Genomic DNA, 12390 nt, shown 5'->3' on the forward strand with positions numbered 1-12390 from the left:
TCCAGTTTACTGAAGTTTGTGTTGCATGGGAGGAGTTGGGAAAGGGAGCAAACTTGGGCACTGTATTCTAGATTAGGTCCAATGGAAGCTAAGAGGAAGAAACATTAGTGTTGATCTACTGGCCATGTTACTATTAATATAGCCCAGAATGTTTTTGGCTCTCTCTGCTGCCAGGGTTCACTACTGGATCAGGCTTAGCTGTCTACCACTGGGACCCCGAGGGCCTCTTCAGCAAATCTGTCCCCTAAGCAGGCAAGTCCCAGCCTGGATTGCTGCCAGGGGCTCTTCCTTGCCAGGTGCACAACTCTGCTTTTGTTGTTGTTGAATTTCATAATGTTCCTGTTGTCCCATTCCTCCAGCTTGCCTCAGTCTCTTTGAACAGCAATCCTGCCCACAGTGTTAAACAGAGCAGGTCCCAGGGTGGACCCCTGTAGTACCCCACTTGTTACCAGCCTCTTGGTAGAGTATCACAGAATCACAGAACTGAAGGGGTTGGAAGGGACCTCAAAAGATCATCGGGTCCAACCCCCCTGCCAAAGCAGGTTCCCTAGAGCAGGCTGCCCAGGTAGGCATCCAGACGGGCCTTGAATATCCCCAGAGAAGGAGACTCCACAACCTCCCTGGGCAGCCTGTTCCAGTGCTCCGTCACCCTCACTGTGAAGAAGTTCTTTCTCATGTTGGTGCAGAACTTCCTGTGCTCTATCTTGTGACCATTACCCCTTGTCCTATCCCCACAAACCACTGAAAAGAGGTTGGCCAAATCCCTCTGTCTCTCACACCTCAGGTATTTATACACATTGATGAGGTCCCCTCTCAGTATGGGGGGGATAAACCAGATAAATGGTATAAACCAGATAAATGGTATAAACCAGATAAACCAGATAAATGGTATAAACCATTAATCATGACCCTCAGAGCATAAAGCATCTAATCAGCTTTTTAAATGATCCACAAACTGTAGCGTCCAACAAGAATATTGTGGGAGGCAATGTTGAAAGCTGTGCTAAAGTTGACGTAATTGATATTTGAGGGACCTCTCTTTCTCTAGCTTCAAATGCAGTCATCTTATTATAGCCAGCAATCACATTTGTCAGACATAATTCACCCTTGGGAAATCCATGCTAACTGTTCCCATCACTGCCTTCTCCTTCATGTGACAAAAAGTGTGTGCCAAAGGACTCACTCCATAAATTTACCAGGAACAGAAGGGAGGCTAAGCAGCCTGGGATTTCATGGATCATCCTTTTGACCCTTTTTGGACATGGGACAATTTCTACATGTCAATGTTTCTTAGTCTTCCCCATTTGAAAATTTAGGTTATCATCTGGAGATATGCTACAATCATATTTAAAATCACTGCCTGTCAGACCTAGACTGTATTTACATCCTGAGTCAATATTATGTCCAACTTGTCATTACGCTGTTCTTGTATTTGATATGGGCCCATAACATGGAGAAAACTACAAATAAAACTTTCTAAAATAGTATTATAAATCGTACAGGATTGAGCAATTTACATCTTTTTGGTCACTTTAAATATATATACATATATTTTAAATTAAGTAATTTCTTCTCCTCCCATGTTCCAGACAGATATTTTTAGTTGCTTAGAAGTGGACCCAGAGCCCCTCTAAAGGCAATGTTGAAGTAAACAGTTGTCTTACTAATGTTTTTGATGGATTTTTGAGTTAAGCTTCAAATCAGATATGAATTTCTTAGAAAAAAGTACACAGTTTGACCTAAGAAATAAATGGCAAAGTGGCTGTTAATGATAAGAAATGTGTTCAACAGAGTTGCATTCTCTCATCACTCTCTTCTTATCGATGTTTATGTCTAAGAAATAATAGCGTGCGCAAGGTGTAGAAGAAGTAGGAAGGTCAGTGAACTGTTGCTCTCCTGTTGCAAGTTTTCTCAATGACTAAGGAAATGTTATTCTGGTTGGACATTGCCTCTGTTTGCAGTTATCATTCCAATTACCTCATCTGGATTGCATTCGTCAGTCAGTCTTGTTTTCAACAAGTGTCTTCTGTCTACTTACTCATCGAGTAAAAACAACCCCCCCTCCCCAAAAAATGTATCTCAAGCAAAATCACATTTCAAGAGCATTACATCAAAGGAACAGCTATCAGAGGCAATGATTTTTGTTAGATGAGCATTTGATCAGCTGTCAGAAAGAGAAATCACATACCTGTCTTAATAGTCTGGTATGCACTGACATTTTTCATAGAACTCCAGTGAGGGATGCTGCTTTTTTCCTCTATTTGTCCCATTCAGGCTGGCAACAATGAAACAAGAAAGCCATGTAGACAAATCTCTGTTGATCAGATGAGTGAGCAATGTGGAGGAGGAAAGCATTAGTGTAGGAAAACCCTATAGCACAGACAACGCTGTGACTTCCCAACTGACTTCTGATAGGGCTAGAGAGTGATTTTCAACAAGATTGCTCAATTTACAGCACACTGGACTGCACACACCAACTTGCTCCACTGAGCAGTGGCTCAGAAAGGAGCCAGTGCTTTCTCTGACAGCAGTGCTTAGCAAGGTGGGTTTTGCACTGTAGGGTCCTATTGGAACCTTATTTTCATGTGTCTCGTCTTTAGCAGACATGTGTCTGTCCTCTAGCAGACAAAAATGTCTGAGAATCTTTTTAGAAGAGTCCTGCGTCCTAACAGCAACTGATGAACAGAACAGCTATCAGAAAAATAAGAAATGTTATTGTTGTTTGTTCGTTTGTTGTTGTTTGTTTGTTTGTTTTTCATTAAAACAACTACAATTCCCTGCTACTTTTATTAGTTTATTATTCCATTATTGATGTTGGCCAAGATCCAGGCCCATTGTACTATTATACAAAATGTGCTACAAAGTGGTTTTGCTGCTACAATAAAGTGCATCTGTCACCCCAATTATGCAAAACAAGTGGTTGACAGGAAAAATACATCAGAAACTGAATTAGGATTTTTCATCTGTTTCTACAAGAAATGCCAGCACAGAATATAAGTTCATTTTGTAATAGAGGTGCTATATTACCACGGCTACAGGAAATTAGCCCCTTGTGTCTATATCAGAATGTAATTACCATAATGTAAAAAACATTTTTATTATTTTGGCCAATACCTCAGTGACAGATAACAATGTCATGCAGAATTATATATGCTAAGCCATATTTAAACATTAGCTCAAAAAGAGTCTTCTTGCCCTATCATTTTTATTAAAGGGACAGATTCTGATCTCCTTTTTTCATATTGGGTAATAATATGTTCCAAACATAAGCTTATCGATATCAGCAAATCCCTTGGAGTTTAAAGGGCTACTGATAGTGATGCAATTCAAATCTCACTTTCCATAAACCCCTCGATCAAGCTCTTGTCCTTCCTTCATCTGCATCTACATCTTGGTGAGGATCCAGTGAAGTCAGCTCAAAACTTGAAGTTTGAGTAAATTCTCAGCACAACAAGAAACCCAGAGAGAATTTCAGTGTTCTCAGGTACTCGCTGTAAAGTTTTGGAAGTATTGAATAAGGAGGCTGTAGAATCTCCATCATCAAAGATATTTAAGAACAGATTGGACAATTCTTTCTGGAAAGAGAGAAAGATATTTAATCTGGCCTTGGGACAGGCTAATGGACAAGCTAAGCTCTCAAGGTCACTTGCCCTAACATTTATGATTCTATGGCATGAGATGGAGGGCCATACCTCACATTCGCATCACTAAAATATTAATCAAAACCACAGGTATAATCCTGAATGACTAGCCTGAAGAGAAATGTGACATTTTGCTTTTCAGTTACTGGACTGGTTTCCCGTGTACTTTCTGAAGATGGAAAATACTTTCTGTTCTTCATTGGAGTATAATTTATGAAACTCAGTAATTTTGTAGACATTTTGGACATATTTTCATAGGCTTTTTAAACAGAACTTCAACATTCTTCCTGTCGCAAATTCAGATTATGATAGTTTTCTCTTTCAATATCCATATCAGCTAGAGTCACACCAATAAAAATGCCATTTAAATATCTTTTCCCTAGGCAATTGGGAACTCAAGAAAAAAAAAAAATAACACCACAGATTGAAATAGTTAGCAATATTCAGAACCTCTGAGAGACTTAAACATGGGAACTGCTACTTCAAAACACCACTAAGTTTGGCATTACCTCTAGCTGAAGACTGCAGAAGTCTTAGTTAAACACCTAAAATCTCTATATGGTAGATGAGCTGGTACAGATATGTTTTCACAGCAGCATTTACTGTGTGGAAAAGCCTCAAATTCTAGAATGGGTGCATCTGAAATGCTTCCTAACAGAGCTCTTTCCAGGCCTAAGATTCTCTGAACAGAAACACTTGCTAGATTAAGACTGTCCACCATCAAATGGATTATTCCTACCTTTGTAAGTGCTGATTTGCCCATCTATAAAGGAAGTACCTAACAAGACTTGAATAGTGCTAGATTATTGCCCAGAACTGAGACACGTTGTATGTAATTACACTGTGTGTAAGTCCTATTGCATCAGAGACACACTGTTGTGGTTTATCCATGTCAGGCAGTTCAGCACCACACAGATGGTAAACCACATGTTTAACAGGTATGTTCCACTTCTCATGAGAGAACACACAGACAAGATTATAACTTCATGGAGCTTAAAGAAAACAGTCCTGGATTCTTACTCCGGCTTCTAAAGACATTTATGCATCTGGCTTTGAAAGAGCCCTTGGCACAATCTTTCAGCAGTGCTGAAAGACAGCCCCAAGATTTTCCCCTCTTAGTAAATACATAGATTTTGAGTAAGCAGTGATTTACAGATAGCTTACTGCTCATTTGCTGCCTTTCAGTACCTATTAACCTTGTATTCTTTGCTTTACTGTGTTACAGCCACAACAGGAAGGCTGGAGAAAATACCTTCCTCAGCACAGTTTTTAACTTGGCAGGGAAAAATAGAAAATAAAATTAAGGAGGTAGAAACATTCTACATTCCCTGATGCTCAAAAGGTCAGTGAACACAGCTATTTAATTTATTGTGTAAATATTTAAAAAGTTAAATAGTAAAAGGTTGACCTTTTCCACACTCATTCACCATTCTCCTTATTGATGGGCACCACACCTTCCCTAGCTGTGCTTTTGAATGAATACAGCCACTTTATGTGTTTTCTGCTGAATTCAATGTGGTGAGTGTTTGCAAGGCTTCTTCTAAGCATTCCTAGTAGAGTAACCCTTTGGGGATTTGAGCACTGAAATTCCTAATATTGTGAATTCTGAACAAGCTTGAATGTTAAATAGATGGCAGGACACTGTTGAGCCAAGGTGGCTCTGGCACTGCAGAAATCAAAGCCCTGGTGTACTTCACCACCTTAGTCCTTGACTCATAAATACTCAGGCAAGTACTTATCTGGATAGACACAGGTTTGGGGGATTTCACTTTTGGACACACATTCATAAATTCCATCAAAGTTGCACTCCAGGGGCCCAAGTACTTTTTTGAAATCTGGCCATCTGCCAAGTAAACATGGAGTACAAATTGCAGACACAAATGTTGGGAAGGGGAAACCCACACTAAAAGTAGGATAGGAATATTAAAATACATCATAAATGTCAGTGAATAACTCAGTATATTTTAAAATGGAATTTCAATGTGACAGTTGTCAAGTCACAGACTCCGCCTGTCCCATATGTCTACTATTATTACAGGCTCATCTATTTCCTTGAATATTTCTGGCTTCCTGGATTTCTGGCACACAGGGTATTAAAGCAGAACTGCTCAAAAAGTGGGGCATTCTATTAGTTATTTACAAATCCTAAACCTTGATATCTTGCTTCTTTGGTTATACCCATATGACCCATATAACACGATATAATAAGGCTGATCTTGCATGTTAAGAAAAATAGTGCTTATTTCAGAATGTGTTACTTTAGGAATCATTTCTCAGAAGATGTTCTTTGGTACACAGAAAAATTTTAGCCACACAGCGACAACCATCCAGGCTTATTTTACTGAGTATTATCCTTAGCTTTGGGAAAAATAAATAAATAAATAAAAAGCAATGTTGCAGCTAATATCAAGCATTTCTCTAGTCTACAGTTTCTAACTGTTTACAGCAGTCTTCTCTAAATTAACTTCATCACAAGAAAGGGAGAAAACTGGAGAATAAGATAACTCACAAGCAAACCTCCAAATGACCACTTAGCTGAGGTAAAGTATGAGACATGATCAAACAGCAAAAGTCATAGACCTTGAAGGTATTTTAATGATCATTAAATCCAGACACTGACATAACAAATGAGCTGGTCATATAAATCCACCATTCATTAATATAAAACTCCTACTAGTATATTGTACATGCTTCAATGCCAGCTCAAGCCCCGCAATCTCCCTTTGCAATACTTGCATTTAATGGCAGTGATAGATGTGGTCATCTTATCTGATAGACAATATTATACAAAGACATGCTTTTCATCTAGGATTAAATATGTGGAGGAAATAAGTTATGATGCAAACCAAAGACCATTAAACTTGATACATGTGCTTCTTCAAAAAACACTTTATTTTATACTGAGCAATGGAAGACTTCTGAGTAAGAAGACAGGCACTAGTTTGCCAAGTGTTTTGCAGAAAGCTAATGTCCTATACAGAAGTCACCGGAGTGCCTCCTGCCTTCATTATCACCAGGTCTTTGGGGCTGAAGGATTGGGTAATCTATGAATTCAACTTGACTCACAAAAACTCTGGGCAAAGTCTTGCAGCTGAGAGAAACCAGAAAAGGCGTTAAGACATGCACGTGCAAAAGTCTTTAAGTGCTTAGCTTTCTTGGGTCAAGGGAGAATTGAATGCAAAGCAGACAGCTAGTAAAAGACAGCTAATAAATCTGGCTCAAAATGTTATTGTTTCCTTAGCCAGGGAACAATTTTAAATTAAAGGAAGATGGAAAGAAGAGGGTGGGTTTTAAATATCCTTATATTCCTTCAAGCTATAACTCTCTCTTCCTAAAATATTTTTTTATCTTACCATCTTCCCAAATGCGGAGGAAAAAAAAAATTTACTTTTTCAGTTAAGGGACAGAAAGGATATCATAAAATTTATTTGGCCATTCAAAGGCCAATCAAATAGGAAATTCCAAATATTTGTGCCAACAATGGAATATAAAGTTCCTAGGTAGCTCAAAATTCTTCATGCCAAAGCTATCAGTACAATAATTTTGTCCAACAGTCTAAGTAACAAAGGAAAAAAAAATCACAGTCCAGCAATTTGTGAACAGGACTAGGTCAGTTTTGATAAACAAATTATTCACACCAAACCGTTAATTCAGATTCTGTCTAGAACTACCATAGGGTATCATGTTACCCGTCAGTCAGTTCTTCAACATTATTGGAAGTCACAGTGAGACTTCTGTGTTCCTTTTGCTGTATAATGTCTTGTCTCATTTGATTGCTAGGAAGTATAAAAAATGTCATTACATTGACAATCCAGTTAGATATTCACAAATAATTTCAAATACAGAAAAAAAAATGTCCATTTTTTTTTATCAGTAATTTCATACTTGGTTTACAGGATAGATTTTTTCCACTGCAGATGCATGATTCCCCTCTCTTAGACTGAAATATTTGAGAAATCACAAGCTCATATCACGATTTGTGTGGGGTCTGAAGTTGCTTTTCTTGAAACAGTCTTTCTGAAACACTTTTTTTTTTTGTGGTGTGATGATTATCAAACTATAATTACCAACAGGGAAGAACATCTTACATAGCATTTTCTAAATGCAGTTTGCTTAGGTAAGAGCATTAATGACAGTATCAGCATCAAAAGCTCCTAGCAGTGTACTAGGTTGGGTACATGCACAGAAGGAGATATTTGGCTGCTCAAACAGGATTAATGCATCTCTTTGGAGTAGCTTGCATAATACTAGTGGGATGCTTATCACAGCTTGATAATTCTGGCCCAGACCCATCTTTATATTTGGACACCAGTGTAAGAGTCACCTTAGTCATGAGACACAGTGGAAAAGACTGTCTCTGAAACCTGGTGCCTGACTTGGTATGCAATCCTTCCCCGTTGCATGTACAAAGTGAAATGTGCTAGCTTAAAAGCTTCTTCACTGAGCTGAATAACTGAATTATTCTGGAACAGGTGTGTACTCCAATGGTTGCTGATATGGCCAAGGGGAGGCTTCCATTAGTCAGTGAAATAAATATTTGTGGCATAAATATGCAAATCTAGCCTACTATGGGGAAAAATTAATAAAAAATAACCGTTGTTAAGTGCAAACTAGGATATATCACAGTATATCAAGAGATTTCTTTGATAATTATTCTTTGTCTCAGCCATGTTCAAAGGTCATTCATTGCTTTCTAAATTTGCAAGCTTACTGCAGATCAGTCCAAGGTTATAAAACTCTCCAAACATAATTGTTCTGTGTACAATATTAGCTAACAAATAATTATAACTACTAGCTGCTCCCAGATCATAATATGCTTAGGAAATTCATACATTTGGACTTGTCAATTTAGGTTAAATTATTTAAGAAAATGCCTGACTTAAGAGAGTGCCACAAGAGAGTTATTCAGATACAAATAATCATGCAGGAATGCTGCTCTTAAGAATGAATACTTTAAAATGCAAATATTTTAAAATTCAAAATTCCCATGTTATTTTGTCTCAAAATATGGAATTGAGAAAGCATTACGTTGATAACATTTAGATAAAGTACTCAGAGCTCAAATCTGGTATGCATGGCAGTTAACATGGTTTGCAACTATTTTTAACTAAATTACTAGTTTGAAGTCAATAATTTTATAGTCATATTGGATACCAAAGGAAGCCTTTTCTAACATCTAATCATGCTTAATATCCACTTACTTTCAAAATAATTGAAGTCTTTTCATTTAAGCAGTTTAGCAGTTTTATTACTGGTCTTCTCTTCAGAGAAGACTTTCTTCAGTAACTAGTTTTTTGGTGTTTTTTTTTTGCTTTTTTTTTTTCCTTGAGTTTTAAAAAAGACATGTTAGGACACTATTTTTCTAATTCCTTAATGACAAAGAAAAACTAATCAATATCCAGCCAGGAAATAATAAACTAAGTACCAAATAAAGAAGGATCTTGAAGATCCTAAAAGGTTCCTGAGGTGTTCTGCAGATACTAAGAAATTACTAGAACAGGAACTTGAGAATTCAGTTGTTAAAATGATTAAGGATTAAGGTGGTGTTTTAGCACACGATCTAGTACTGATTTTAGCCCAGAACACAGAGCTTAGAAGAAATGAAAGTTGTCATGGCCCTAAGTGATTTGAGCAGCCTTTCAACTTTGGGATGTTTGATGGGATCAACAATCATTCCAGCAGAACAGGTAGTGCCAGAAAATAACTCAAATTAGTGCTCAGAGGCCAACAGGCAACAGATCTCTCTAGGAGCTCCAAAGCTCAGTGGAGCTCCTGGAGAACCTCTCTCAGTGTTTTCATATGCCAAAGGGCTTGCATGGGCCCTTCCTCTAGCTAATTTTACTAGGATTTTAAAGCACCTTATATTGGTTTGGATTTTGTACTGATGTAAATGGGTAATGTAATGGGAGCAATAGGCTAAGAAATAATCTTAACATTTTTTGCCTCAAAATCTGTGAACATTACATCAAGAGGTATCATTTCTCCAGAAGGCAATCTGAGAAAGTGGAAAGCCAATGAAACATTCAATTTAAGAATATGTATTCATAAGTATTCTCATTCTTCTAGTACTTGCAGAATTACATAGCATCTCTTGAAATTTCATATCTTACATTTAAGAAGTTTTCAGCACCAGAAAAACTCTTCTTGATAGTGTTGTTTACTGTCACAAAACGTCTTCTTTGCTTTATCAGTTTTCCCCTGTGAGCTCAGAAATATTGCTTGTTGTATTACAACTCCATGTTTTTTCCAACCCTACCCACAAAGAGTTCCAGGTTTTTTTTGAATGCACTTGTGTCACATAATTCTTCCAATTACATTTCAGGAGAATGAAAAATCGCCTCTGCTATTTAGGGCACTATCTTAAATAACTTCATTCCAACAAAACCTGTCATTTTGGAATAGACATAACTACACTATCAAAGTATTTTTCCTGCTGAATTTGTTTTCTCAGTCTTCAGAGACTTCACCTTTACTCAGAAAAAGAATGGAGTCAGCTGAACTATAAAAACTGCTCAACTTTGATGGGCAGGTTGATGTGAACATTATGGGCAGCCTTTACCTAAGAGGTTCTGATTGTTTTAAAAAATAAAATATAATTTAAAAATTGATCTTCTGTCTGAGAGATTTCCTGTTGTTTGTTTGCTTGTTTGCCTTTGTTGGTGAAAATTACAAAATATGGATTTGGCTCATACAATTCATACTTCTCTCTAGAAGTATATATGTCCCTGTATATCTCATTTGGCACAGCACTGCAGTGGTTCTATGCCCCTTCTTTCAGTCCTTCTTCACTCCTGTCTGTGGTCTAGTTCTGTAGTTGAATCTGAGTTCAACCCTTCTACTTAGAAGAATGCCATGTTCTATGGAAAAGAGATACTTAGTCCCACTGGGTTGAGCCTTCAGGCCTGTTTTCTTTGATGCATCTTCTAGTTGCTGGTTCTTGTTACAGCAACTTGAAAAGACTGCTAGAGCCATCATACCACAGAAAGGCTCTAATATGACAGAGGATATACGCTCACACACTGTTACTGTGTGAGCTACTGATCAACTCAATTTCCCAGGTATCTACAAATTAATAATGTCATTCCCTTTACTTCCTTCTTTAAAACATAACTAATGACAATGTTACATCCATCTGGCTGAAGTTTTGAGCCCTTGGGAACCTTTTCTAAGGATGGTTGTGACTTGACTCTTGTAGTAGTTACCAAACTATTCTTCTAGTGCCTTAGCTATAACTGAACCATGCTGTCACCCACTCTTCTCCAAAGGAATACGCATAAAGGAGAAACACATCACTGCACTTTTACCCAGTTCTGATCCTGAACAGACTTCTATTTTTCTGCATCTTCTTGGTTCTTGAATTCAGCTTGTTGAGCTACATACAGTACATAAATTATTGTATAGTTTACTGAATGAAAGTAACACCATTATCAGCAGATAAGTAGACCCAGCTACTTAGGTTCACATAAAATGTTTAAGTTCCTTATTTATGACAGAAAATTATTTTTAGTGAAATCTGTAGAGGGAGAGTTTGTAATAGGATCTTTGTCCTCTTAAATTCTCTGCTATCCATAGTTTGCTGGAGTCAGTCTCTGATAAGGCTATCCCATAAATAGCTGACAGGGAAAAGGCAATTTATATCAATACAAAATTTGTAAAGGGCAGCCAGCAAGACATTGAAGCCAGGAACAGAGCAAGATTTGAAGTTTTTAGGTGCCTGAAAAATGTTATATTCTTGGTGAGACCAGTGAATCTACCCTGGGTTCACTTATAATGTGGAAGATGACACCCCAATAGCGTATCACTGCACAAAGTAAATTGTATTCCCCCAAAGTATGTTCCAAATATCAGAAATTTAAGAGTTATAAGAAGTATAAGGTAGCTTTTTCTGGTTATCTATGTAACAAAGCAGGGAGCACATTTTGATGAGGAAACTTGTAAATCCGGGTGGTTTGATTTTTAACCCCACACTCACATTGATAAGATCCTATTGGTGTGACTAATCTTATCCATCTCATTAACTTTACTATCAACCTGGCCTTGAGTTTAGAGTGAGTAGAAAAGGTTTTCTGTGATGATTATAACTTCTAAAGACACAGGTTATTTTTGCCTGATGAAATAAACTTTAAACTTTAAACTCTGTTTTGGCAATATGCAGTTTTCTTGAAGAAGCACATTTTCACTTGGGCTCGGTTTCACACACTAAGTTTGTAGCCAAGTTTGTAACCTAATTGTGTGAGAGGAACACAGTTAGGTATTTCTCCTAAAATAGGCAGCTGGTAGTTCAATCCAAGGCTTCCTTGAAGACTGTTAATATTAATAACGAAAGAAGCTTTCCTATAAAAAGTAAGAGCAAGTCTGATAAATAACAGAAAAGGGTTCATTTCAATGTTCTGAATAATTTATTTGAGGTTTACCCGAATCTGTCCAGTGCTTGTAGGCTCCATTCAGATGTTTAATGTGGTGTTATACTATGAATATTTTCCGAAGTTAATGAAGCATTCTCCTTCCACAGCAGAGAACTATTCTGGTACTAAAAAAAAGAGAGATGTATTCAGTCAAATATTTAGAGCTTTCAGCTGAATCAGTTGTTAAATAATCATAATCTGTAGTTTTCACTCTCTGCTAGCTATACTAGCTTAAAAAACAACCAACCCATTATAGTGTTTGGAGAAAATACACATTAGAAAGTCCAGGGATTGTGCCAGAGCTGCTTTTGGTTCTGAAGTAGAATCAGAAGCTGCCTTCTGGA

General features: G+C 37.4%; 1 long non-coding RNA gene across 1 annotated transcript in view; it reads right to left on the reverse strand.

The window, feature by feature from the left end:
- The window catches only part of LOC121068603, a 69727-nt gene extending 57612 nt beyond the window's left edge, over positions 1 to 12115 (reverse strand). The window contains exons 1-2 of the long non-coding RNA XR_005818983.1: positions 12056 to 12115; positions 2189 to 2275 (exon numbers count right to left, since the gene is read on the reverse strand). This is a non-coding gene — a long non-coding RNA (uncharacterized LOC121068603). The remainder of the gene's footprint in view (positions 1 to 2188; positions 2276 to 12055) is intronic.
- Between the last annotated feature and the right edge of the window lie 275 nt (positions 12116 to 12390).

Source organism: Cygnus olor, chromosome 3 (assembly GCF_009769625.2).
Source record: "Cygnus olor isolate bCygOlo1 chromosome 3, bCygOlo1.pri.v2, whole genome shotgun sequence".
In the NCBI taxonomy this organism is placed as follows: domain Eukaryota; kingdom Metazoa; phylum Chordata; class Aves; order Anseriformes; family Anatidae; genus Cygnus; species Cygnus olor.